At 40.1% G+C, this 25,198-nt stretch overlaps 1 protein-coding gene across 2 annotated transcripts in view; it reads left to right on the forward strand.

The window, feature by feature from the left end:
* Nucleotides 1–25,198, forward strand: part of MARCHF3 (membrane associated ring-CH-type finger 3) — a 152,227-nt gene that overhangs the window by 88,025 nt on the left and 39,004 nt on the right. The window lies entirely within an intron of this gene.

A 25,198-nucleotide genomic window follows, 5' to 3' on the forward strand; every position in this document is an offset into this window, starting at 1 on the left:
AGAGATTGTGATGTACTGTCAGTCTGATTTAGGGATACAGTATATTTATATGTGTTTTCCATTCAAAGTGAAAGGAAACTGTTGTGTTTTCTTAGCAGTCCTGGCCAGAAAGAACTCTAAGAGTAACAGACTTATGAACTGCCTATCATTGGAGCTGTGTGTAGTCGGTGGTCACAAGTTGCCCACTCTTGTTGCAAAGTTTCCTTGAAAAATGGGTGATTAGCAACTGGGCCAACTTCCTGGTTTCTGGCTGCTACCGTAGTCACTGTACAGTTCCAAGAATTTTAGAAAGATAGGTGTTGAGATTATGTAAATGTGTAGCGCTACTAATCCTTCACTTTTGCAAAATAAAAAAAAAGGTTCAGGTATTTGTCAAGCAGTTTCTTTCAGATTTATATTTTAATTCAGAACATTGCCATATGTTGAAATGCATTATAACAGACATGTCAAACATGCGGCCTACAGTCCGGATCTGGTCCACGATAGGCCCAGAGTTATCCCGCAGGGCCGTCCCAGAGACTGTGAGAGATCGGCTCCTGCTGTCCTGGCCCACCCCAGCCATGCCCACCCAGCCGGCCGCAACAACCAGGCCACCCTCCCACCCCAGCCTCCCAAGGGCAAACAAAATCCTGATACGGCCTACAATGGGATCCAGTTTGAGACCTGTGTATTAGAATGCATTTGTATTGCAAAAAACTATGGAATTATTCAGCCAGTAGATGATAGTATTTAGTTTGCATCTATGGTTATAATCTATGATTGTTCTGAGGAGAGTTTCCTGTGACACTTGAAACCATTAAGCAGCAAGGCACATGGTGACTGTACACTGTACACTTTATTTGATCTGTATGGCTGTGTAATCATCCTCTGCTACCAATCTGTATGGCTATATAATAATCCTCTGCTACAATTTCTATATAATAAAACAGAATTTCTAACACCTCATTATGCCATATATGTCAGGGCAATTGTTTATTGAGTTCAACTTTTGCTGTATTTGTGACTATTGTAAATTTCTTGGCTGTAGTACATTAAACATTTCAAGAAAATTATATTATCAAAATATTATATATTTTAAGTCAGAGGCATTTGGAAAGTTGGCCATGTACTTCACTTCACCCAAATCATTAAGCCATGGAAGGAAATGCCTTCTTTCAATCTTGACAATTGATTTATCTTGGATGGCTGTAGGCTTTTTGATGACAAAAGCACTAGTGTATTAATTGCTCGTAGTAGTTGCATTGCGTCTCTAGACAAGGAAGTAGCAAAAACGTAACTTTGGAATGTAGTTGCTGTACAATAGTTGCATCAAGGGTAATTATTTTGTTGCATTTTAATAATAATAATAATAATAATAATAATAATAATAATAATAATAATAATAATAATAATAATAATAATAATAATAATAATATTTTGATTTTTATACCACCCTTCTCCCGAAGGACTCAGGGCGGTGAACAGCCAAGTAAAACAATACAATATATTACAATAACAACTATTTAAAAAACTTATTCCATATGGCCTAAATTTAAATATAAAATACATAATATAAAAATAAACCCCATTTAAAACGAATTAAAAACCCCTAATTTTATTGCTAAAAGTTCTGGTTTGAATCCTGACATGCTTTCCATTTTCATTTGTACATAGTTTTTTTTTTCTTCCAACACAGCTGATTTATTTTTTAATTGGGAAGGAGCTGAGCCCACTACTGTAAGAAGAAATCATATCCTTATTAATCTCTATTATGTGACCCTATTTATAGAGCATAATTGACGTTTTTCAAAGTCATGGATGATTATACATAGAAGAAGCAGGGAAGCTCAGCAGCCGGATTCAGGCATTATGAAGCAATGCAATGTAGCTTTTATTATAAATTTATAATATAAATACAGTTTCTTTATAAAAGGGGAGGGAATAAACATTGTGTTAATTATAGTAAATTTAGAAGAAGAAGAAATAATAGGAGAAAATAGCTTTGAGATAATTTAAATTGTTCAAGGAAAAAATACTTAACATTAATTGTTGCTAATCCCATAGCCCCAATTCAACAGAAAAGAAATAAATAAAATGAGTTGAAGCTCCAAAGAGGAAATGCTCATTTTAATGGCTTATGAACATGAAACAGCTTTAATAGCAATTTGCCCAGCCACACTAATCAGTCTGGGGCTGTACTTGCATCTTATCAATTACCACAAAGAAAATAACAGGCTAATAAAGTTTTATTCATACTTTGCCAAAAATAAGGCAGAGGAATGAAAGATGGGAGGGCTAATAAAAATCAGATTATGGATTCTGTCCAAAGCAATTATGGGAACCTAAACTTTTGGGATGAAGATTAGAAATGAATGCCAGTTAGCAATCATAATGTATAGATGAGCTACTTCAACTGGGTAGTCCTTCAGATAAAGATTCGATTTAACTAGAGACCTCTAAGTCAAATAAAGACTCATGGTTGCTCATAAATTGTACAGTGTTTTTAAGATTGGATAAAACCTTATTTTCCCTTGTCTAGTGCAAATTTGGAAACCCTCCAAATTTAGAGACCACATTGGAGGTAAAAATGGAAGGAATCACCCCTTCTTTCTAATCTGGAGGTAGAAGCAATTCTACTAGGGGAAATACTGCACAGGATTTTTACCCATTTCTTTTTCATTTTTTTTTAACTGAGCTACGATTAGCAAATATTATCAAGTAATTAACTTTACCCATTTCAATGAATTCTAAACACAACGACAGCAATGAACTTTGTATAGTTTCAGTGGTAGGAAAAATAGAACAGAAAATGTTTTGGTTTTTTTTGTTAATGCCCTAATGAATAGATATCAAATGATTGGTTTTTAGCATATTTTACTGAATAGCAAAAGAAAGTAGGGAAAAGCTATGGGGCATTATCAAAATAAGGTATACTAAAAAGAAGGACCTACCACACAAAATGTTTTCTAAGTCTAATAAGTGTTATGAATATGATGTCTAGGAACATTATTTTTGCAAGTCTATGTATACTTTTTTTCCCTTGGACTGAAGAATTTTAGTTTAAGACTCTGAAATATAATAAGGGTCCTTGAGTGGCGCAGACTGCTAAACAGTCTGTTATTAACAACAGCTGCCTGCAATTATTGCAGGTTCAAGTCCCACCAGGCCCAAGGTTGACTCAGCCTTCCATCCTTTATAAGGTAGGTAAAATGAGGACTCAGATTGTTGGGGGCAATAAAAGTTGACTTTGTATATAATATACAAATAGGATGAAGACTATTGCTTAACATAGTGTAAGCCGCCCTGAGTCTTCAGCGAAGGGCGGGGTATAAATGTAAATAATAAAAAAATATGAAGGGAAGGCCGTTAAAATAGGACTGTGGGGTAGAAATTAATGTGTGTATATCATCCTTATCCAGTGTCCCACTTAGTGTTCCTTGAGGATTTCTATCCATTATTTTCATGTACTTATAAGTTCATTTTATTGTCTTTGCACTCTGTTCTCATAAGTCTAAACTGTATAGCAGTACATGTAAGAAAAGTGTATGCTCTTAAGAATGCTCAGTACAGGTAGTCCTTGGCTTACAACAGTTCATTTAGTGACCATTTGAGGTTGCAACGGTGCTGAAAAAAAGTGACATAACCGCTTGTCACACTTACAATTGTTGCAGCATCCCCATGATCACGTGATTAAAATTCAGGCGCTTAGCAACTGACTCAAATTTATGAAGGTTGCAGTATACTGGGATCATGTGATCTCCTCTTGTCTTGGAACCTTCTGACAAGCAAAGTCAATAGGAAAGCCAGATTCACTTAACTGCAGTGTTTCACTGGACAGCTATAGTGATTCACTTAACAACTGTGGCAAGAAAGGTCGTAAAATGGAGCAAAATTCACTTAACAACTGTTTCAGCATCTGAAATTTTGGGCTCAATTGTAGTTATAAGTCGAGGAATACCTGTAATAAAAATAAAAAAAAATAAGAGATTATGGTTAAGGGGAGAAAAAAGGAAAAAAAAATTGAAATGAAATGTATTACACACAAAATTGTGCATCTAAAACAGTGATTCCCAAACTGTGAGCCGCGGCTCCCCAGGGAGCCGCGCCACCGCCACAAGGGAGCCGCGAAGAAGCAGCATCCGCTCCACACGCGGTGCCGCGAGATCCCAGACGCACAAAGCCGGACACGGCCGCAGCGACCGGGACTCGCACACCGCAACTCGGGACAACTCCAAAAGCCAAGGGACCCCCGCGCAGCCGCACCCACACCCCCCGCGGGGCAGGCCACAGCAGGCAGGAAGACGGCAGACGCCGACGACGGACCAAAGGAGAAGCGCGAGCTCCGGCCCCGCCCGCCCGCCTGAACCACAGCGCCCGCCCAGACCCGCCGCCTGACGAAGCAACGGCGCACCTCCCCTCCAGTCTGCCCGCGACGCCACTGGCCTCCCAGACCACCCGACACGCTGCCCAACACGGCCGCGGCCACCACGCTCGACGGCATCGGGAAAGAGGCTGCAGAAAATAGCAAAACCACCCGTTAGTTCCTCCCAGGTGAGCCAGGCTGGAGGCGAGAACAGCCACCTCCTCCACAAGGCGGAGACCCGAGGGAACAAGGGGATCGCGAGAGGCCAAACTCCGAGACCGAAGCAGGGACCCCCACGCCTGGGAAAGTTCCACAGAGGCCGCTCCCATCAAAGGAGACGGCGCGTCCATCAGCAAAACATGAGTATGCCAAACACTTTGTAGAAACAGACTTTTTGATTAAACTCACATACCTATGTGATATCTTTGAAAAGTTGAATGTGTTGAATCTCTCTTTACAAGGAGGCAATATGCACATTTTAAAGTTAACAGAAAAGATTTCAGCTTTCAGAAAAAAATTCAGAAAAAAAGACAAAAATTTAAAAAAAAATCGGATGTACCTATTAAGGGAGCCGCGGAAAAAATCCGAAGTGTTATGGGAGCCGCAAACCGAAAAAGATTGGGAACCTCTGATCTAAAACATATAGGCAGAAATACACATTGTGTATTTTTAATTATTTATTAAATTTCTTTTCTCTTGCTCAGTAGTTAGAGGAGAAACAGAACTCAGGTTCATTTAGTCCAGCAACCTCTGTCCCAGAATATGTAACTGGATTCATTTTGGAAGTTTACAAGTCTGGACTAGAGGATGATAGTCCTTTCCCAATGTCACTTCTCAGCTGGGATTGTAAGATATGTTGCCGTTCGGGAGAGAGTAAACAGTCATCAATTGTAGTTATTGATAGCCTGAGTTTCCATGAACTTGTCCAGTACCATCTAAAATCATCTGAATTGGCTTCTATTATGCTAGCAGAGATTCCTCAATTATATTTTTGCGCTATAAAAAAAGACAAATTAATCCAAAATATTTCATTTAGTGTCAATGGATGACCTGAGTTCTAACCCATATGTAAGAAAAAGGCCACTTTCTCTCATTATCTGTGCCATGCATGATTTTACGTACTTCCACAGATTTCTCATTATCTTCCTTTGTTCTCAGTTAATGAGCCCCAATTGCTGAAGGGGAGTTCCATGCCCCCTGATCATTTTCATTGAACTTCTTTGAACTTTTCTAGCTATGTCATACTTAAATTGGTGTTTCTCAACTTTGACATCTTTAAGATGTTTGGATTTCAACTCAAGCTGGCTGAGGCATTATGTAGGTTGAAATTCAGACATCTTAAAGGTGCGAAGGTTGAGAAAAAGTGATTTAAGATATGGGGATCAGAACTTCATACAGTATTCCCTTGTAATGTATTCTGTTGTAGTACCTTAGATTTGTATATATGGACGTTATTATAAACACTTCCATTTCAATTCCTTAATGATTTCAGGAATTGTGGTTATTTGAACATAGTACAGCTGCTATGTACTGTGTTAACAGTTTCTTAAAGGTGTCCACGGTGAATACACAGTCCTCTTCCTGGCCAGCCACTGCCAGCTCAAATCCCATTAATGGTGAGATTTGAATTTGTTCTGCATTATACTAGTTTTTGTTTTTACAACTGTTTTTGCTATTTAAGCCTTTTCCCACAATTTGAAAAGCTCCGATTGAAAACCTTAACAATTCCTTTTAATTTTACCTCCTTGAACAGTTTGGTATCATCAGCAAATACAGCCAATTTTCTTAGTCACCTATGTGACTAAGAAGAAAAGCCTTTAGTGGCCAGCATGAGCATTTCCTTCCCTTTGTTTTCTCCTCTGGGACTTTCAGGCCGTCTAAAGAGCAACACACCTGGTTTGCGATGATAAAAGAAAAAGGAAAGGACTGAGAGTACTAGAGTGTGCCACTGACCTTGGTGGAAGAGTTGTGTTGTGTGGGAAAGCAAAAAGGAGGAATTTGCAGCTGAGGGAGAAGAACAGCTGTATCAGTTCAATAGGCAATTAATTGATTGTAAAAGAGGCTTGGACTTCACCAGTTCAACAGCAAAGAAGCTGAAAGGAGAAGCAGAGGCCAGCGGCAGCACTAAGAAGCTAAAGCCAGCCAACACTTGGTAAAGTCTTGTCTCCCTTCTTCTCCCCCCACCCCACCAGCACAAACTGAGAAATTGCCAATTCTTCAGCAGCAATTTAGGACAGTGGGTGACAGCAACAGAAGCCAAGTTCCAGGTGGTTAAATGGTGGCTAGAGACTTTGATATAAGTTTGAGCAATACAGATTGCTTGGGAATAAGAAATGCACATATAAGCAAAGACCAAGATGCAGCATAGGTGGTAAATAAGTGGTAAAATAGAATGCAAGTAACTTTGTTCTCTTTTATTATTAAAACTGGGGAGTGGGGAGAAGTAAAGCTTCCATCACCACCAGGAAAGACAAAACCAATCTATTTGTTGCTGGTCTTTACCATTTTCCAAAAGAAGCCTCTCGGAAGCTGTAATGCTAGATTATCTACACAAGCTAAAAAATAAATAAATAGCAATCTCGGTTCTATTACCTGAAGACCTGGTTTTGGGGTGAGTTATCAACTGTACGCGGATGACACCCAGCTGTACATTTCCACCCCTGACCACCCCAATGAAGCTGTTGAAGTGTTGTCTCGGTGTGTGGAGGCCGTACGGGTCTGGATGGGGAGAAACAGGCTCAAGCTCAACCCCTCCAAGACTGAGTGGCTGTGGATGCCGGCATCCCGGTACAGTCAGCTGCAACCGCGGCTGACTGTTGGAGGCGAATCATTGGCCCCAATGGAGAGGGTGCGCAATTTGGGGGTTCTCCTGGATGGACGGTTGTCCTTTGAAGATCATTTGGCGACCGTCTCCAGGAGAGCTTTTTACCAGGTTCGCCTGGTCCGCCAGTTGCGCCCCTTTCTAGACCGGGATGCCTTATGCACGGTCACTCATGCCCTCGTCACTTCTCGCCTGGACTACTGTAACGCTCTCTACATGGGGCTCCCCTTGAGGTGCACCCGGAGACTTCAGTTAGTTCAGAATGCAGCCGCGCGGGTGATAGAGGGAGCCACTCGTGGCTCCCATATAACACCGATCCTGCGCAGGCTGCACTGGCTACCTGTGGTTTTCCGAGTGCACTTCAAGGTGTTGGTTACCACCTTTAAAGCGCTCCATGGCATAGGACCGGGATACCTTCGGGACCGCCTTCTGTTACCACATGCCTCCCACTCATAGAGAGGGCCTCCTCAGGGTGCCGTCAGCCAGACAGTGCAGGCTGGCGACCCCCAGGGGGAGAGCCTTCTCTGTGGGGGCACCTACCCTCTGGAATGAGCTTCCCCCAGGACTTCGACAACTTCCAGACCTCCGGACTTTTCGCGAGCTTAAAACATATCTATTCTTTCGAGCAGGACTGGCTTAATAGGGTTTTAAATATGGATTTTATTGGGGTTTATTTTATATTTCGTATTGTATTTTAAATTTAGGCTATTGGAATAAGTTTTTTAAAATATTGTTTTTATTGAATGTATTGTCTTTATTTTATCTGCCTTGTTCACCGCCCTGAGTCCTCCGGGAGAAGGGCGGTATACAAATTAAATTATTATTATTATTATTATTATTATTATTATTATTATTATTATTATTATTATTATTATTATTATTATTATTATTATTATTATTATTATTATTATTACTTTGCACATCTCACTAATGTGAGAACACCTACCTGTCTTCCAAAACAGGGGTCTCCAACCTTGTCAACTTTAAGACTTGTGGACTTCAACTCCCAGAGTACTTCAGCCAGCAAAGCTATGAGTTGAAGTCCACAAGTCTTAAAGTTGACAAGGTTGGAGAAGCCTGTTCCAGAACACGGCACATAATACCTCAATCTTGAACCCCAAGATATGAACAACACAAGGCTAGACAAGATAAAACATTCCCTGCTTCTGTGTAGCATTTAGGGAGGCAAAAAAGGTCCTCATGGTTGATTTCACCAATGCAGAGATCATGTAAACGTATCATGCAGCACTCTTACAAAGAGGTAAAATCAGCCAAGTGCCCAGATGCAAGACCGTTTCCTCCAGAGTCCAAGATCTGAACAGTGAATCCCTTGTCACCTTCTCATTTGGCTTTTGTAACCATAATAATATGTAACAGCCAGATTAGTCTTTAATTCTAGCCTGGAAATGAGAAAGTCAAACTGAAAAAATTGAGAGAAAAAATTGGCTATGGTAAATCAATGTGACATAGGATCAAATTAAGCCTTCCTTTTTTAGAAATGCACTGAAAATGAGGAATATTTCATCTGCATATGGACACAGTAGGTCACAGACTCAATAAAGTTTCTTAAGGGCTTTTTGGGGTTTTTTTGTTTTTTATTTTTTGCTTACTAGAAGAAATAAGAATATGTCCTCCAATTCCTTTCTCAGGTTCAGCTATTCAGCTGTTATATTATTTTGTGGCTTCTCCAGCAAAAACAGAGGCTTGCCAAGATTCACGATTCAGTGGAAGATGCTGAGGTTAAGAGATAGCAGCTTACTTCAAGGTGGAATTGACTTGCTGTGAAATACAAAGGAACCAGAGCTGTTTATCCAAACCTTACCACTTCCCATTGTAATAAATGGAGAAGAATTAAGTTCCCCTGCCAAATAACATAAAAGTTACTGAGTAGGTCTCGGTTGCAGCTCGGTTCCAGCTCGACACATAGGCTGGATACCCACATTGTGCTGTGTCATAATGCAGAGGTATTTTTCATTTAGGCTTGGCACATTGTGCGAGTCAAGCTATTGAGTTTTGTTACACATGATTTATGGTTCAGTATGGTGGGATCCTAATTAACTGGTTTATTCAGTAAATCATAGTTAAGCAAACTATGCTAATAACACATTGGTATGTGCGCAACTATTTATTTCTTTTTAACAATTGAATAAAAGATAACTTCTTTTCCAGAAGAAGCTTTTTTATCATGCAATCAGTTGCCTAGTTCATGAATTGTTACAGATTCTGGTTTTCTGTTTCTTATATATTTCCCTCTGCTTTTGCTCCTTTCATGGCTAATAGGAAATGGGTGTTTGCAAGAAAGCATATCTATCTGTTTGATACAGCTTTAGAAAACTCCATGCTTCATCACTTACGCATCCAAACCAACCCTTTCTGAGGCTATGTTCCTAAAGAGCTAGTGCCAATGGTTTCCAGTGCCCGTTTTTTGCCACTTATATATTCAGGAGATATAGGGGCCCACATTTTTATTCTCTGTTTATCATAAAATTCATCAATTAAACTATAGATGTAATGAAATGGTATGGTAGCAAATGGATTTTTCAGATCTTAAAAAGGCAATCTGGCCTTTGATAGAAGATAGCTTTAAAATGAAATTAAGATATATTGAAAAGTCCGGTGAGTCATGAAGGTGGCAATGAAAGTTTTAATTACCCAGTGTATAAATAAATTGAAACATTTATTTAGATAAAGGTAAAGCTTACCTCTTTATCTAAAACTCATCATTAATTTTTCATTCTGGGAGTCTGGGATTTTTTTTTTCTGGTTGTACTGTAGAGACAAGTTAAGTTTTTTTTAAAAAGGGACATGAAGCTTTGTGCAGTTCCTTTTAGACCCAGTTGAGCGTTAAATGTTTTTCTCTTCAAAAATCAGAGCATGGGTTACACGAAGGAAAACAACCAGGCTGAATTGCTTCTTTATATTGGTGAAATCCAGCAAGGCTATATATTGTAAAACATTATTGTAATACGTACTCAGATTACAAATCAGATGCCAAGCAGATGAAAGCATTACTGTTGCTTTTTTTAATAGAATACTTAAGGACTGACTCTTGAACATCTTCAGAGGTACGGTAGATTGATAGCATATTGATACCATCAAGAATATGTAGCATCAATATGAAACTTATTAATAATACTAATAATTGGTATGTCCTTTTTAGTTTTGTTTTGAATGGAGTGGGGAAAAATACATCATAATAGGAAAAATATGCCAATCCTGTAGATCTTGGCATTTTCGGGTCTTTTCCCTTGTAAGGTTGAGAGTATCTTGGCGACGTGCCGAAGACACCAGCCTGAAGATGATGAGTGAGACCTCATCGAAACATCACCAAGATACTCTCAACCTTACATGGGAAAAGACCTGAAAATATGCCAAGACCTACATACACACACACACACACACACACATATTACAAATGAACTTTAGCATATAGTAGGATTTAGCTGACTTTGACTGCCCTCGGATGCTAATTAGGGCCAGGCCTAGTTGGTAGTTGCGTAGGAGACCTCCAGTAATGTAGACTAGACTGGGATGTAGACTAGACTGGGATGTTTAAGGAGAGTCTAGAGCCGAGGGAGGCCACTGTACCTCAGATAGCCGGTTGTGAATCCCTCTATGTGAAGTGGGGACGTAGGATGCAGGTGGGCTTGTTGCTCACGTACCTGGCTCCTTGCTGCATGACAACAGCCCTGCCTGAGCTGTTAGAGGTGATAGCCGGGATGGCGGTTGATACCCCCAGACTTATGGTCATGGGGGATTTCAACTTGCCATCGACCGGTGTTGCATCGATGACAGCTCGGGAGTTCATGCCTCCATGACGGCCATGGACCTGACCCAATTAGTTAACGCCCCCACTCACATCGGGGGAAACACACTGGATTTAATTTTTGTCTCTGGACAGTGGTTGAATGATCTGAAACTAGGAGACTTAGTTATTGAACCTCTGTCATGGTCATATCATTCGCTTCTTCGTCTGGACTTTCAGACCGCCACTCAACACCGCAGGGAGACGGGGCCAATGCATTGGCTCCGTCCCAGGCGCCTGATGGACCCGGAGATGTTCCTGACAGAGCTTGGGCCATTCCCTGAGGATCTGGCCCACGGCTCGGCCGAAGAGCTAGTCGCGGCCTGGGAATGGGCCGCGGCTGGAGCTTTGGACCGTGTCGTGCCTTTGCGGCCTCTGACCCGGCGTAGATCTCAACCGGCTCCTTGGTTCTCTGAGGAGCTGAGGGAGATGAAGCGCCGGTAAAGACACCTAGAGAGTGTTTGGAGGTCCAGCCATTCGGAAGCTGACCGAACACTAGTTAGGTCATTCATTCAGACCTACCTAGTGGCATTGAGGGAGGCTAAGCGTGTTTATGTTTCCTCCCTTATTGCATCGGCAGATAACCGCCTGGCCGCCCTGTTTAGGGTGACCCGTTCCCTCCTGCATCAGGAGGTGCGGGATGATCCCTTGCAGGGGTGTGCCAAGGATTTTAGTAAGTATCTGCACGATAAAATCGTTCAGCTTCGGGAGGGATTGGACCAACATTGGGTAGATTCAGGTGAGATGACGGGGACAAGTCTTGTAGAGACCATCTGGGAGGAGTTTGATACTGTGGCTCCCGAGGACATGGACAGGTTGCTGGGAAGGCTGAATGCCACCACATGTTTGTTGGACCCGTGCCCCTCCTGGTTGGTGCTGGCCACACAGGAGGTGACACGAGGCTGGCTCCAGGGGATTATTAACGCTTCTTTGAGGGAGGGTGTTGTTCCTACTGCCTTGAAAGAGGCGGTGGTGCAGCCCCTCCTCAAGAAGCCCTCCCTGGACCCAGCTGTTTTGGGAAATTATCGTCCCGTCTCCAACCTTCGCTTTGTGGCGAAGGTTGTTGAGAGTGTGGTGGCTCGTCAGTTACCCCAGTAGCTGGATGAATCTGTCTATCTGGACCCGTTCCAGTCCGGCTTCTGGCCTGGGTACAGCACAGAGACAGCTTTGGTCGCGTTGGTTGATGATCTTTGGAGGGCTCGGGACAGGGGTTATTCCTCTGCCCTGGTCCTATTAGACCTCTCAGCAGCTTTTGATACCATCGACCATGGTATCCTACTGCGTCGGTTGGGGAGCCTGGGAGTGGGAGGCACCATTCTTCGGTGGTTCTCCTTCTATCTCTCCGACCGGTCGCAGACAGTGTTGGCAGGGGGCAGAGATCGACCGTGACATCGATGACAGCTCGGGAGTTCATGGCCTCCATGACGGCCATGGACCTGACCCAATTAGTTAACGGCCCCGCTCACACCGGGGGAAGCACACTGGATCTAATTTTTGTCTCAGGACAGTGGCTGAATGATCTGGAACTTGGAGACTTAGTGATTGAACCCTTGTCATGGTCAGATCATTCACTTCTTCGTCTGGACTTTCAGACTGCCACTCAACACCGCAGGGAGATGGGGCCAATGCGTTGTTTCCATCCCAGGCGCCTGATGGACCCGGAGAGGTTCCTGATGGAGCTTGGGCCGTTCCCTGAGGATCTGGCCCACAACTCGACCGAAGAGCTAGTCGCAGCCTGGGAACGGGCCGCGGCTGTAGCTTTGGACCGTGTCGTGCCTTTGCGGCCTCTGACCCGGCATAGATCTCAACCAGCTCCTTGGTTTTCCGAGGAGCTGAGGGAGATGAAGCGCCGGAAAAGACGCCTAGAGAGTGCTTGGAGGTCCAGCCATTCGGAAGTTGACTGGACACTAGTTAGGTCACATACTCAGACCTACCTAGTGGCATTGAGGGAGGCCAAGCATGCTTACGTTTCCTCCCTTATTGCATCGGCAGATAACCGCCCGGCCGCCCTGTTTAAGATGACCCGTTCCCTCCTGCATCAGGAGGTGCGGGATGATCCCTTGCAGGGATGTGCCGAGGATTTTAGTAAGTATCTGCACGATAAAATCGTTCAGCTTCGGGAGGGATTGGACCAACATTGGGTAGATTCAGGTGAGATGACGGGGACAAGTCTTGTAGAGACCATCTGGGAGGAGTTTGATACTGTGGCTCCCGAGGACATGGACAGGTTGCTGGGAAGGCTGAATGCCACCACATGTTTGTTGGACCCGTGCCCCTCCTGGTTGGTGCTGGCCACACAGGAGGTGACACGAGGCTGGCTCCAGGGGATTATTAATGCTTCTTTGAGGGAGGGTGTTGTTCCTACTGCCTTGAAAGAGGCGGTGGTGCAGCCCCTCCTCAAGAAGCCCTCCCTGGACCCAGCTGTTTTGGGAAATTATCGTCCCGTCTCCAACCTTCGCTTTGTGGCGAAGGTTGTTGAGAGTGTGGTGGCTCGTCAGTTACCCCAGTACCTGGATGAATCTGTCTATCTGGACCCGTTCCAGTCCGGCTTCTGGCCTGGGTACAGCACAGAGACAGCTTTGGTCGCGTTGGTTGATGATCTTTGGAGGGCTCGGGACAGGGGTTATTCCTCTGCCCTGGTCCTATTAGACCTCTCAGCAGCTTTTGATACCATCGACCATGGTATCCTACTGCGTCGGTTGGGGAGCCTGGGAGTGGGAGGCACCGTTCTTCGGTGGTTCTCCTTCTATCTCTCCGACCGGTCGCAGACAGTGTTGGCAGGGGGCAGAGATCGACCGTGAGGTCCCTCATGTGTGGGGTGCCACAGGAGTCGGTTCTCTCGCCTCTCCTGTTCAACATCTATATGAAGCCGCTGGGTGAGATCATCAGTGGTTTTGGGGTGAGGTACCAGCTGTACGCTGATGACACTCAGCTGTACATTTCCACCCCTAACCACCCCAATGAAGCTGTCGAAGTGTTGTCCCGGTGTCTGGAGGCCGTGCGGGTCTGAATGGGGAGAAACAGGCTCAAACTCAACCCCTCCAAGACGGAGTGGCTGTGGATGCCGGCATCCCGATACAGTCAGCTGCAGCCACAGCTGACTGTTGGGGGCGACTCATTGGCCCTGATGGAGAGGGTGCGCAACTTAGGCATTCTCCTGGATGAGCGGTTGTCTTTCGAAGAACATCTGACGACCGTCTCCAGGAGGGCTTTTTATCAGGTACGCCTGATTCGCCAGTTGCGCCCCTTTCTAGATCGGCATGCCTTATGCACAGTCACTCATGCCCTCATCACTTCTCGCCTGGACTACTGCAATGCTCTCTACATGGGGCTCCCCCTGAAGAGCACCCGGAGGCTCCAGTTGGTTCAGAATGCGGCTGCGCGGGTGATAGAGGGAGCCACTCATGGCTCCCATATAACACCTCTCCTGCGCAAGCTGCACTGGCTACCTGTGGTCTTCCGGGTGCACTTCAAGGTCTTGGTTACCACCTTTAAAGCGCTCCATGGCCTAGGATCGGGCTATTTACGGGACCGCCTACTGCTACCATTTGCCTCCCACCGACCTGTGCACTCCCATAGAGAGGGCCTTCTCAGGGTGCCGTCAGCCAAACAATGTCGGCTGGCGACCCCCAGGGGGAGGGCTTTCTCTGTGGGGGCTCCCACCCTCTGGAATGAGCTTCCCCCAGGACTTCGACAACTTCCTGACCTCCGGACCTTCCACCACGAGCTGAAGACGTATCTATTCTTCCGCGCAGGACTGGCATAATAATTATTATGATTATGATTATTATTATTAATTTTAATGTGGTTTTATGGCTTTAATGTATTTTAATTATGGGCCAAATTTAATAAGTTTTTAAGTTTTTGAGTTAATAAGTTTTTGGTTTTAATTGTATTGTATTCTTGTAGTGTTGGTTTTATCTGGCTGTGAACCGCCCTGAGTCCTTCGGGAGAAGGGCGGTATAAAAATTATATGATGATGATGATGATGATGATGATGATGATGATGATGATGATGATGATGATGAGAAGGTGATAGCAATCTGTATTATTGTGAAAAAAAAGTTCATGGACATGCCTGTGAAAGTTACCAAGAGCCAAGCTTGGCTCAGAAGACTTGATTCACTTTCCTATGTTTCTGACTTTCACATGCATGATTTAAATAAATGGTGGATAAGGGTAGCCTCGTTTGCCCTTTCCCTGGAAAAAAAGGCACTCCCATTCCCCATAAACTGGTATGGTACAGCAGTAGTCATTCTGGGAAAACTAATTAAATTATCTCACTAGTTTCACTTCTAGCAGTCTACCATGATATAATGAGATTGCCCATTATAAAGTACCTAAATTACAAATGTTCCCACTGGTTTAACAGATTCCTGATTGCTGAATAGTAGTATTAATTACCATCAATCACTGCCAAAGGAGTAAATCTCTAGGTGCTTTCTTTTTTAAAAAAAAAAGATGAACAGTTGACAAAAAAATTATTCTGGAATAATTAAGTAATGTAGGTTTTTAAAAGAAAATTTTATAGATATTTCAAGCAACTAAAATCCACAGTAACTGCAGAAATCTGTTAAAGCTAAGATACAAAGGCACCCTGGGGTACAAATGACTGTTTTGTCATGGGTCATACTGCTCTAAAATTATAGTCTTTATTTTGTCTTTGTGTATTTACTTTGTGTATTTTGTCTTTGTGTATTGATGTTTGTTTTGGAAGCTGTGCTTCGCTTGTGTATATTGAATGTTAACTCACTGTCTGAAGCAGTTGTATATGACAGTACAACAAAGTTTAGGATAGGGCTGTTTGGTGCTGTCTGAGCTAATAATGAAGCTACTTGGTAAAAACTGACAGCTGTGTAAAGATTTATGTAATAATTTTTCAAAAAAACATTAATTCCTAAATAGAGACCAGTATTGTGTAGTAGTAATTCCATGATTAATGACTTTTCAATAATATACATTTGAGCAATTAATATACACATTGATAAAAGAGAATATTTGTAGCTCCAAGGTTGAACTGTAGGATCCTTGGTGCTCTCTGAGCTTGGTGTTTTTCTTGCAGACGTTTCATTACCAAACTAGGTAACATCATCAGTGGTAGAAGCTAGTGGAGTTTGCTCGTATTTTTATAAACTAGTGGCTTGTCCTGTCAGTGTTGGTGGGAGTATTTTTTGTGGTTTCTTGATTAGGCTGTTGTAAGCTAATACACATATTGCAGGTGCACAAAATGTTGGAAGCATTAATTATTTTGCATAGACTCTAAAAACTGAGAATTATTGTTTCCCGTTCTAGTTTTGAGATCCTCTTCTCTCCTCCCACTCTTCTCTCTCACACTTTCATGTAGATGACTACTGTTAGGGGAGCCTTCCATTACCAGCATGCCAGTTGTATTTTCCTTCTTGTGGCCTTGAAGTTCAACAGCTGCAGGATAAATGTTTTCAAGTATTTGAGTATCTCTTTGAAATTTAGTAGGAGACTCTTGGGAATAACATGAAATAGGAAGTTGCTGTAGGTTTCATTCAGAGTGCTTAAAAGTGTTGAACACTACTGAAGCAGTATGCACTTTTAAAAAAAAAAAGGTGCTGAAAAAGCACAAATGGGTAACTTGTACAAGTTACTACTTCAATATTTATTCAACTTTAACTCCCACATCCTATTTTTAAAAAGCACTTTATGTCCTGTGATTCAAAAGCTACTCGGAGTTTTCTGAAGACTACCTAACAAACTTGGTTGAAATGAGAAATATCTAGTTGGGTAATTGAATTCCCTGTCATAATAGCGCTTGATGCACTGGAGAAATGAGCTCAGTTTATGCAAAGTAGTCAAAAGTGCAATGAATGTTTCAACTTGGGTTCCTGTTGTAAATGCAAATGAGTTCTCGCTTAAATTCATCTCCAGGCTGGCAAGGCTGCAGCTTGACATATGTTTGAGTGCAACTTACTAAGTATATCCATGCTTGTTTGAAGTCATTTGTGGAATACTGCAGTCTTCTTTGATTTCCTTGAGTCACAGTTTTATTCTTTGCCAAACCATTAAAACCCGTCTGAAACTAACCCTTGTCTGAAATGATATAGGATCTCCTGTTTGAGCAGAGGTTTGGACTAGATGACCTCCAAGGTCTTTTCCAATTCTTTTATTCTCTTTATTTATTTTATTTATTAGAATTTGTCGAACAAAAACGAGAACAAGAATAAAAGAAAAAATGCAATGACAGGGATGATAGGCATGTTAGTGCACTTATGCATGCCCCCTCTACTATACATGCCCCCTCTATTACTCTGTTCTGAATAGCTATTGAATGTTGTTGACATTGGCTATGCCAATAGGGCAATGTTTAAGTATGGATAATTTTATAAATTGGATTACTGCCTTGGATTTCTAAAGCTTGAGTAAATTTTTTCTGCGAGTATTCAGGAACAATCTTTCATTTAGCTAATATGATACCAAAAAGAAAAATTCTAAATCTGCATATTGTATTTACATATATTTAAAATGTACACGTACTGAATACAACTAAGACAAAATTAGATATTCACAATACTGACCTAAAATGGATCAATGAAACGATGAAAAAAGAATATTTTATTGAATTAATATTATTCAATTGTAATGTGTATATTTTGAGATTCTTTGCCTGAAAGCTCAGAATGAATTACAATATTTGGAAGGGAAAAAAGCTTCTAAAAACAAAACAAAATAATGCAGTATAAAACCATACATCGGATGTAATAAAGGGTTTAGATTTGACTGGCAATTTTCCAAGGGAAATTAATTACATAATTGTAGGTCGGCCAAAGAGAATCTCATATGAATCTCATTGTCCAGAGGTGAATTGGAATGCAGTGCAAGTTTTCCCTAATGGGTTATACAGGTTGTAATTTATTTCAGCATGAAAGTGTAAGTCCTTTATAAATTTCTGATCAAACTGTTATAAAAACTTAGCCAGTCAGCCTAGCTGAAATGCCATTTGAAGAACCATTAGCGGTTTGCATTTTTCCAAAGTAGGATAACTCTATAATGGAAAACAAAGAGTACGTAGACAAGAACCTTAAAAATGGTACATCTTCCTATAAGCCTTTCATAGTCTTAGCTAGTAATCATTTTAGTCAATGTTCAGTTGCTTGCATCCTAAAAAAAAACTATAGTAACAATGCAGTCCTGTCTATTATTTTGGACTTTTCTGTCTTTTATACTATCAATTGGATCTTCTTTGGATTAGCTATGAATTAAGAATTATAAGGTTGGTGATAAAATGGTTCTATGTATATCTGTATAATTTCTGTCAGAGGCAGCTTTTAAAGGAAACAGTTGATACTCATGGTATTAAATTCTATTTCATTCTCTCTTACTCTCTACATTACATCCACCATGTAGTGACTGAAAGTATAATTTGTTGATTATAATACTGTTTCACGTGTTTAAAATGAGGTCCAATTGGATATCAGCCCTACAACTGACGAAAATGGCAAATATCTAACCAGGACCTCTGAGCTACAGAGGGCTCAGTAAGACAGTTAAGTTAAGTTAAGGGCTCAGTAAGACAGGTAAGACAGTCTGTTGTTAACAGCAGCTGCTTACAATTACTGCAGGTTCAAGCCCCACCAGGCCCAAGGTTGACTCAGCCTTCCATCCTTTATAAGGTAGGTAAAATGAGGACCCAGATTATTGGGGGTCTTTGACTTTGTATATAATACAAAGTTGACTTTGTATATAATATACAAATGGATGAAGACTATTGCTTGACATAGTGTAAGCCACCCTGAGTCTTCGGAGAAGGGCGGGATATAAATGCAAATAATAAAAAAAAAGGAGCTGAGTTTGGACAAAATAGTAGACTTGACAAAAATGAATTGAGAAATGTGTGATAGAGTGGGAAGTCAACAATTGTTTTAGCTTATTATGTGAACCAAATTTCCATATTAAGCCATAATATGTTTTTCTTGGACATAGCATATTAGATGAACTCAGCAATCGAATTTTGTGGCCTAGTCTTAAGATTTAGAGGGATTTGTTCAGCAATAAATCTTGAAGAAATCAAGCTCTATTTCATTTATTGCCATGGATTTTTGTCTTTGCTGCTGTTAGCTATTGCTATTTTGCTAGCTTCATTGAGTAGCCCATATTCCAGTAGTTTTCCTATTTTGTCAAGCGGTGTTTGTAGACAGTCTATGTTATTTTCTTTCAGCAGCTAACTATGTGGTTGTCTGCCTCTTTTGCTTCTTTACTGTCTTCTTAGTAAAGGAGAACATCTAAAGCTCTAAAATAGTGGTAGTCAACCTGGTCCCTACCGCCCACTAGTGGGCGTTCCAGCTTTCATGGTGGGCGGTAGGGGTTTTGTCCGATACTGAAGCACTTTCCTTTTTTTTAATTTAATTGACTTTTTAAAAAAATTTCATAGCATTATTTAAAAACATTTTCATTAGGTTTTCATAAAATTTCCCTTGACAATTAAAATTTTTGAAAATATACTATTTGTATTGCCCGCACATAAGTTTAGTTCACATTACGTAAGTGAAACTAAATGGCGCTATAGTGCAACCGCAAACAAAAGAGCCTCATCCCAGAATAGCTCGCACATCTCCCCCCACACTACCCAGCTGTAACAGACAGGCAGAGCTGGTAACCAGCGCCCCCTCCAAACCCAATCCACGATGCGCGAGAGGCATGTGCAGACGATGATACACGGCATATTACTGTGGAACCGGTGGGCAGTTAGAAAATTTTACTACTAATAAAGATACAAAAGTGGGCGGTAGGTATAAAAAGGTTGACTACCCCTGCTCTAAAATGAGGGGGTCCTTGGTGCTCTCTGAGCTTGGCTGTTTTCTTGCAGATGTTTCATTACTCAGGCTAGATAAAACAACTATCTTCTCAATTCTGGCTTTGCATGCAGATTTGGTCTCTCTAGTAAGCCTTTATGCTTTTAACTTCCGTGCATCTTCTTTGCTGTCCTTCAGATATTCTTCCACTGTTCTTTTGCAATTCTTCAACTTAATAGTGTACATGCAACAATTTCAACATTGGATATTCACCTTCATTATTATACCTTCTAGTATGTTATCTCCCAAAGAAACCAGACAAACACAGCAAAATACTACTTTTTTATATTTAGTATTACAAATAAATGCACATTATTTTTTTTACTGTATATGTATACTTTTTTCTGTTCATTCGGGCACTTTATATTATATTTTATTTCAGATATTGGAGATGAGTCTTTTATAGTCTGTATATGTGAGTGTATAAAATATGTTCTGTAATATATAATAAAATGTATATTGTAACTTATAATATTTACAATGTAAAATTACATTCAAAAGCATGATCAATTAAAATCATATTATAATTAATATTATATTGTTATCAATTGTAATATATTAATTTTCATATTGTTTTTGAATATAAATTTACATTGAACAGTCCCTGGAAATAAATAGTGATGAATTGCAGTATATAAATGTCTTTTATGAGATGAATTTTGTAGTACCTTTTGCTTTATAGATCTACAAAGTTATTTACCTTTTCTTTTTCTCAGTCACAAAATAAGAATAAACAGTATTATGATGGATGTTTGTTTCTTTTTTGCCAGAATAGGATATTTGATAAGATTAAGTTTTACTAGTTTGAACTGGGTCTTATGAAGAAATTAAACTACATGATTTTAACCCTTGATTTAAAAATTCAAGAAATTATTTACTGATTAAATACTTACTTATTCATGGCTTTATGAAACAGCATATTTGGTTTATACCACAAATTATGAAAAGTATAAGTCCATTCTCGGACCTTGGAAGAACAGAAGAATGGCTTCCGGTTTTTGAAAAAATGGTAATCAAACCCTGTTTTAAATCCTTTCAGGTTAGCCCAACATTTTTCCACTGGTTTCTACCACAATGTTTCTATGTGCAGCACTGCTTTATTGTCTCACTTGAGAGTTTATTCATTAACTGATTTATATTTAGAGCTCTATGGAGGAACTGAAATATGTGATGCAATGCTATTGTAATTCAGCTTCCACTCATGAGTAGTCAGTAGGGAGTAAGGAATATTCTTACTCTCTGCACTTTTCACACCTGTCACTTAAATCAGTAATAGAAATGCAAAAGGGAAATGCTTAACTGGCACCATGATGCTCCCTTAGGGAAATAATGTATTGTACTGTTTCATGAAGATCATATTCTCTACATAATTTGTATGATTATGTCCTTCAGGCAAAGGAAAATATTCTTTCCCATACCTGCCTTCTCCAGAAACTGTCAGAACCTGCTGGATTTCACCCCTGCATTATATGTGCCTTTAGCTGCCTGAAAGTAGGAAGAATAGATTCAGTGAGTAGTCACACAGGAAACTATTAGCAGTCATATGCAATAGCAGTCTCTTCCCCCTCCTTGGCTCATGTTCTCTCTTGATAAACTACCATTTGCACTCTTTGTTCACTCACTAGTTGAAAAAAGCAAACTCTGTGGGATACATCTAGACTTCTAAGTATTACTGTTAAGTTGCAACTTGTTATAATGCAGTAAAAGCAATGTTTATTACAAAGACTTAAACCTTCTCAAGATTCCAAGTTCCGTTTTAATAGTTTTCAAAAAAACAAATTCTCTGGGTTTTAAGGTAAGGGTGCAAAAGCCTTTTTTAGTTGTTATTGGTATTAGACAACCTTTCTTATCCATAGCAGATCACTCAAAGATCTATTAGTATTCTGTCCACCTCTGCTCTCAAGTAACGGTGAAATCTGGTTTGGAAGTACTATGAATTTAGATCTCTGAAAGGAGACTGAGCTGAATATATATTACCTGTTGTACATTGCTGTCTGTCCTTTGTTGTGGTTAGCGGAATGAAAATGAATTATACAAAGGAAAACATCTAAACTTGCAAGATATCGGGAGATCTGAAAACTCATATTTTTGGTGCAGAAATTATATTAACTTTTTTTTGCTTCAAAAGAGAAAATTATACAGTTTAGCCAGTCATTTATATAGCATAATTCTGCAATAAAACCAAACCAATAATAAATAAAGGATTTCATAATTCGGTGTAGTTTGCATCAGCAGCATCTAAAACTCCTAAATTACAGTTAATATTATATGCATTTGGTGTGATTTTAAAGCCATGGCATTTTTGTTTATAAGTTAAGAGATATTAATTGTTAATTCAATATTGCAAGAATAAAGAGTTGTAATACTACCAATTAACAAATTACATATTAATGATTTAAAGAATATCTTCTTAATTTAACAACAGAAATCATGTTTTTAGGACACCTCAAAATATTTTTAAAAGATTCGAAGAATCAATCCCATTAGGCTGAAATTGTAAAATACATGAGGGAGCACTCATAATATGGAGTTGTCTCACTGTTACACTCTTTTGATTTAACATCCCAAACTTTGTTAATATGTTGTTACAAAGATTAGAATTGTTTTAAAATATGAATCTAATTTTGAACTATAATCCAAAATTTGGAATTTACCATTTTAAGAAGAACCGTGGATTTTACATGGGGTGTGGGATGCAGTAAAAAACTCTTTTAGATTGGAAAATATGAAGATCCCAGCACTATAGTTTTGGATTCATGATGTATCAGTTTCTGCTTAAGAACTGACTATTCCTTTATTGGAATACTATAAATGTTGATCAGTAATATTGTTGTGGAAGAATCAGTCATAAATTACATTTTTCAGTATGTTATAATCTTGAATATTCACTAAACAAATGGTTGTAAATCAAGAACTATCCCTACATGGAGGGAAATATGCAGTGGAGTACCCCAAGGACTTACACCCAATACTCTTCAACATCTTCAATGATTTGGATGAGGGAATAGATGGGGAACTCATCAAATTTGCAGATGACACTAAACTGGCAGGAATAGCTGACACTTCAGAAGATCAGTTTAACATACCGATGGATCTTTACAGACATGAACATTGTGCACTATCTAACAAAATGACATTCAATGGTGAAAAAAGTAAGGTTCTATATTTAGGAAGAAAAACCAAATGCACAGGTATAGTATAGGTGGAATCTGGCTCAATAGTAGTAACTGTGAGAGGAATCTTGGAGTCCTAGTTGACAATCACTTAAATATGAGTCAGCAGTGTGCTGCAGCTGCCAAAAAAGCCAATTAACAGAGGGATAAAATTAAGATCATGTGAAGTGTTAATACCACTTCATAATACTTTGGTAAAACCATACTTGGAACAATGCATCCAGATTTGGTCACCATATATAAAAAAGATGTTGAGACTCCTGAAAGAATGCAGAGAAGAGCAACAAAGATCTCAAAGGGGACTGGAAGCTAAAACCTATAAACAACGGTGGCTGGAATTGGGTATGTCTAGTTTAATGAAAAGAAGGACTAGGGATGACATGATAGCAATGTTCCAATATCTGAAGGGCCGCCACAAAGAAGAGGGAGTCAACCTCAATGTGGCAATATCTATATGGGATAGAAATTCATTAGGTGGCATTATTTTATTTTATTTCTTTTGGTTTGGTTTTTTGGTTTTTTGATATATGTTGATAATGTCTTAGTCAATAGGTCTTCTCAGAACAAATTTTGATATTTATCTCAGAATTCAACATGTGCAGTTTATCACTTACCGGTATATTATTGTTGGATGTATATTGCATGAGGTATCGTGTTTAGAGAGAATAGTGAGAAACAATCTAATGTTTTGGTTTCAGAGAATCACATCATAGCGTTTCTGTCATCACTGATTTTTTTTAAAAAAAATGTTTGAGATTGGTGTTCATTTTACAATTCTCGCTTGGTTGACCTAGGATAGGAAAGAAGAAGAAAAAGAAAGACTGTTAACCCAAAGAGAGTTCTGGCGTTGATCTGGTTTGAAATGTCATGTCATCCATGAACTTTTTCAGCAGCCGATCTCTTCCCCTGTGCTATTTTCTAGCTCCTCAAATCTTCTGCATCTATAATAGGATAAATGACAGTTTTAAATTTTTTAAGCTATTTTTAATATGTTACAAATATGTTTAAATGTAGCATGCTGGGTGGGCTGCTCAGAACTTTTATTATTTTTAATTAATGGCCACCGTAAGAGAGTTGGGTGCATTTAATGTTTTGCTCTTAGCGGCATCATTTGGTGGTTAAAAAACACTCCTCACTGATTGACAGAAACCTTTGTAAAACCACGGATGGTCACTTTCTGCAGAATTATAATCTTGCTGCTGTACATAATGAGGTCAGTGAAGCAGCAAGCAAGAAAATGTAGAATTCTATAGCATGGATCTGTAAGCACAGCACTGTCTAGGCTATTTAAGTTTAATGAGGCAGCTACTGTGCTGCTGCATACGCTCAATGAACAGTCTCAGCATGTATTTCAAAACTAAAATGTAGCTCATAATCCATGTCCATATGCTGTAGGAGATGAGACTGTTCTGTTAAGTCTGCATTCTCCTGCATTCCCTTTAGTATTAATGGTACCAGAATGTGTTATTTGTTCTGATTTATTGGAAATGAGGATTAGGATGCTATTCTTTTTCTTTCTTGTCCTCGGAGCATTGACACTACCACATAGTAATACCTAGGTACTATTCAGATTCCCTGGAGAATAGCCACTTTCTTCAAGGCTAAAACAGCCTCTAAAATAAGGGTAGTGTTCTCAAACAATTATTCTTTTCTTTAATATTTTGTAAGTATGCAAAAAAAGGGATGTGGTGGCTCAGTGGATAAGACGGTGGTTTGTCGATTGAAAGGTTGGCAGTTCAGCAGTTCGAATCCCAAGTGCCACGTAATGGGGTGAGCTCCCGTTACTTGTCCCAGCTTCTCCCAACCTAGCAGTTTGAAAGCACATAAAAAATGCAAGTAGTAAAATAGGGACCACACTTGGTGGGAAGGTAACAGTGTTCCGTGCACCTTTGGCATTTAGTCGTGACCACGGGGATGTCTTCGGACAGCGCTGGCTCTTCGGCTTTGAAACGGAGATGAGCACCACCCCCTAGAGTCGGGAACAACTAGCACATACCTGCAAGGGGAACCTTTACCTTTAAGTATGCAAAGTCCCATGAAATAAAAGACTCCTTTGGGCCCCCCCCCATTCAATTTTAGTTTTTTATATTTTGGGAAATATTACAGTAAGATATTGCATTGATCTTTAAAGGAGGACTCCGAAAACTGTTCCATTTTATGCTGACTGCCAGTTGTGGCAGGCTGTGACATGTACAATTTTTAAAATAAATGAAATTATTGAATAATAAAAAAAGATAA

The sequence above is a fragment of the Ahaetulla prasina genome, chromosome 2, assembly GCF_028640845.1.
Source record: "Ahaetulla prasina isolate Xishuangbanna chromosome 2, ASM2864084v1, whole genome shotgun sequence".
NCBI lineage: Eukaryota > Metazoa > Chordata > Lepidosauria > Squamata > Colubridae > Ahaetulla > Ahaetulla prasina.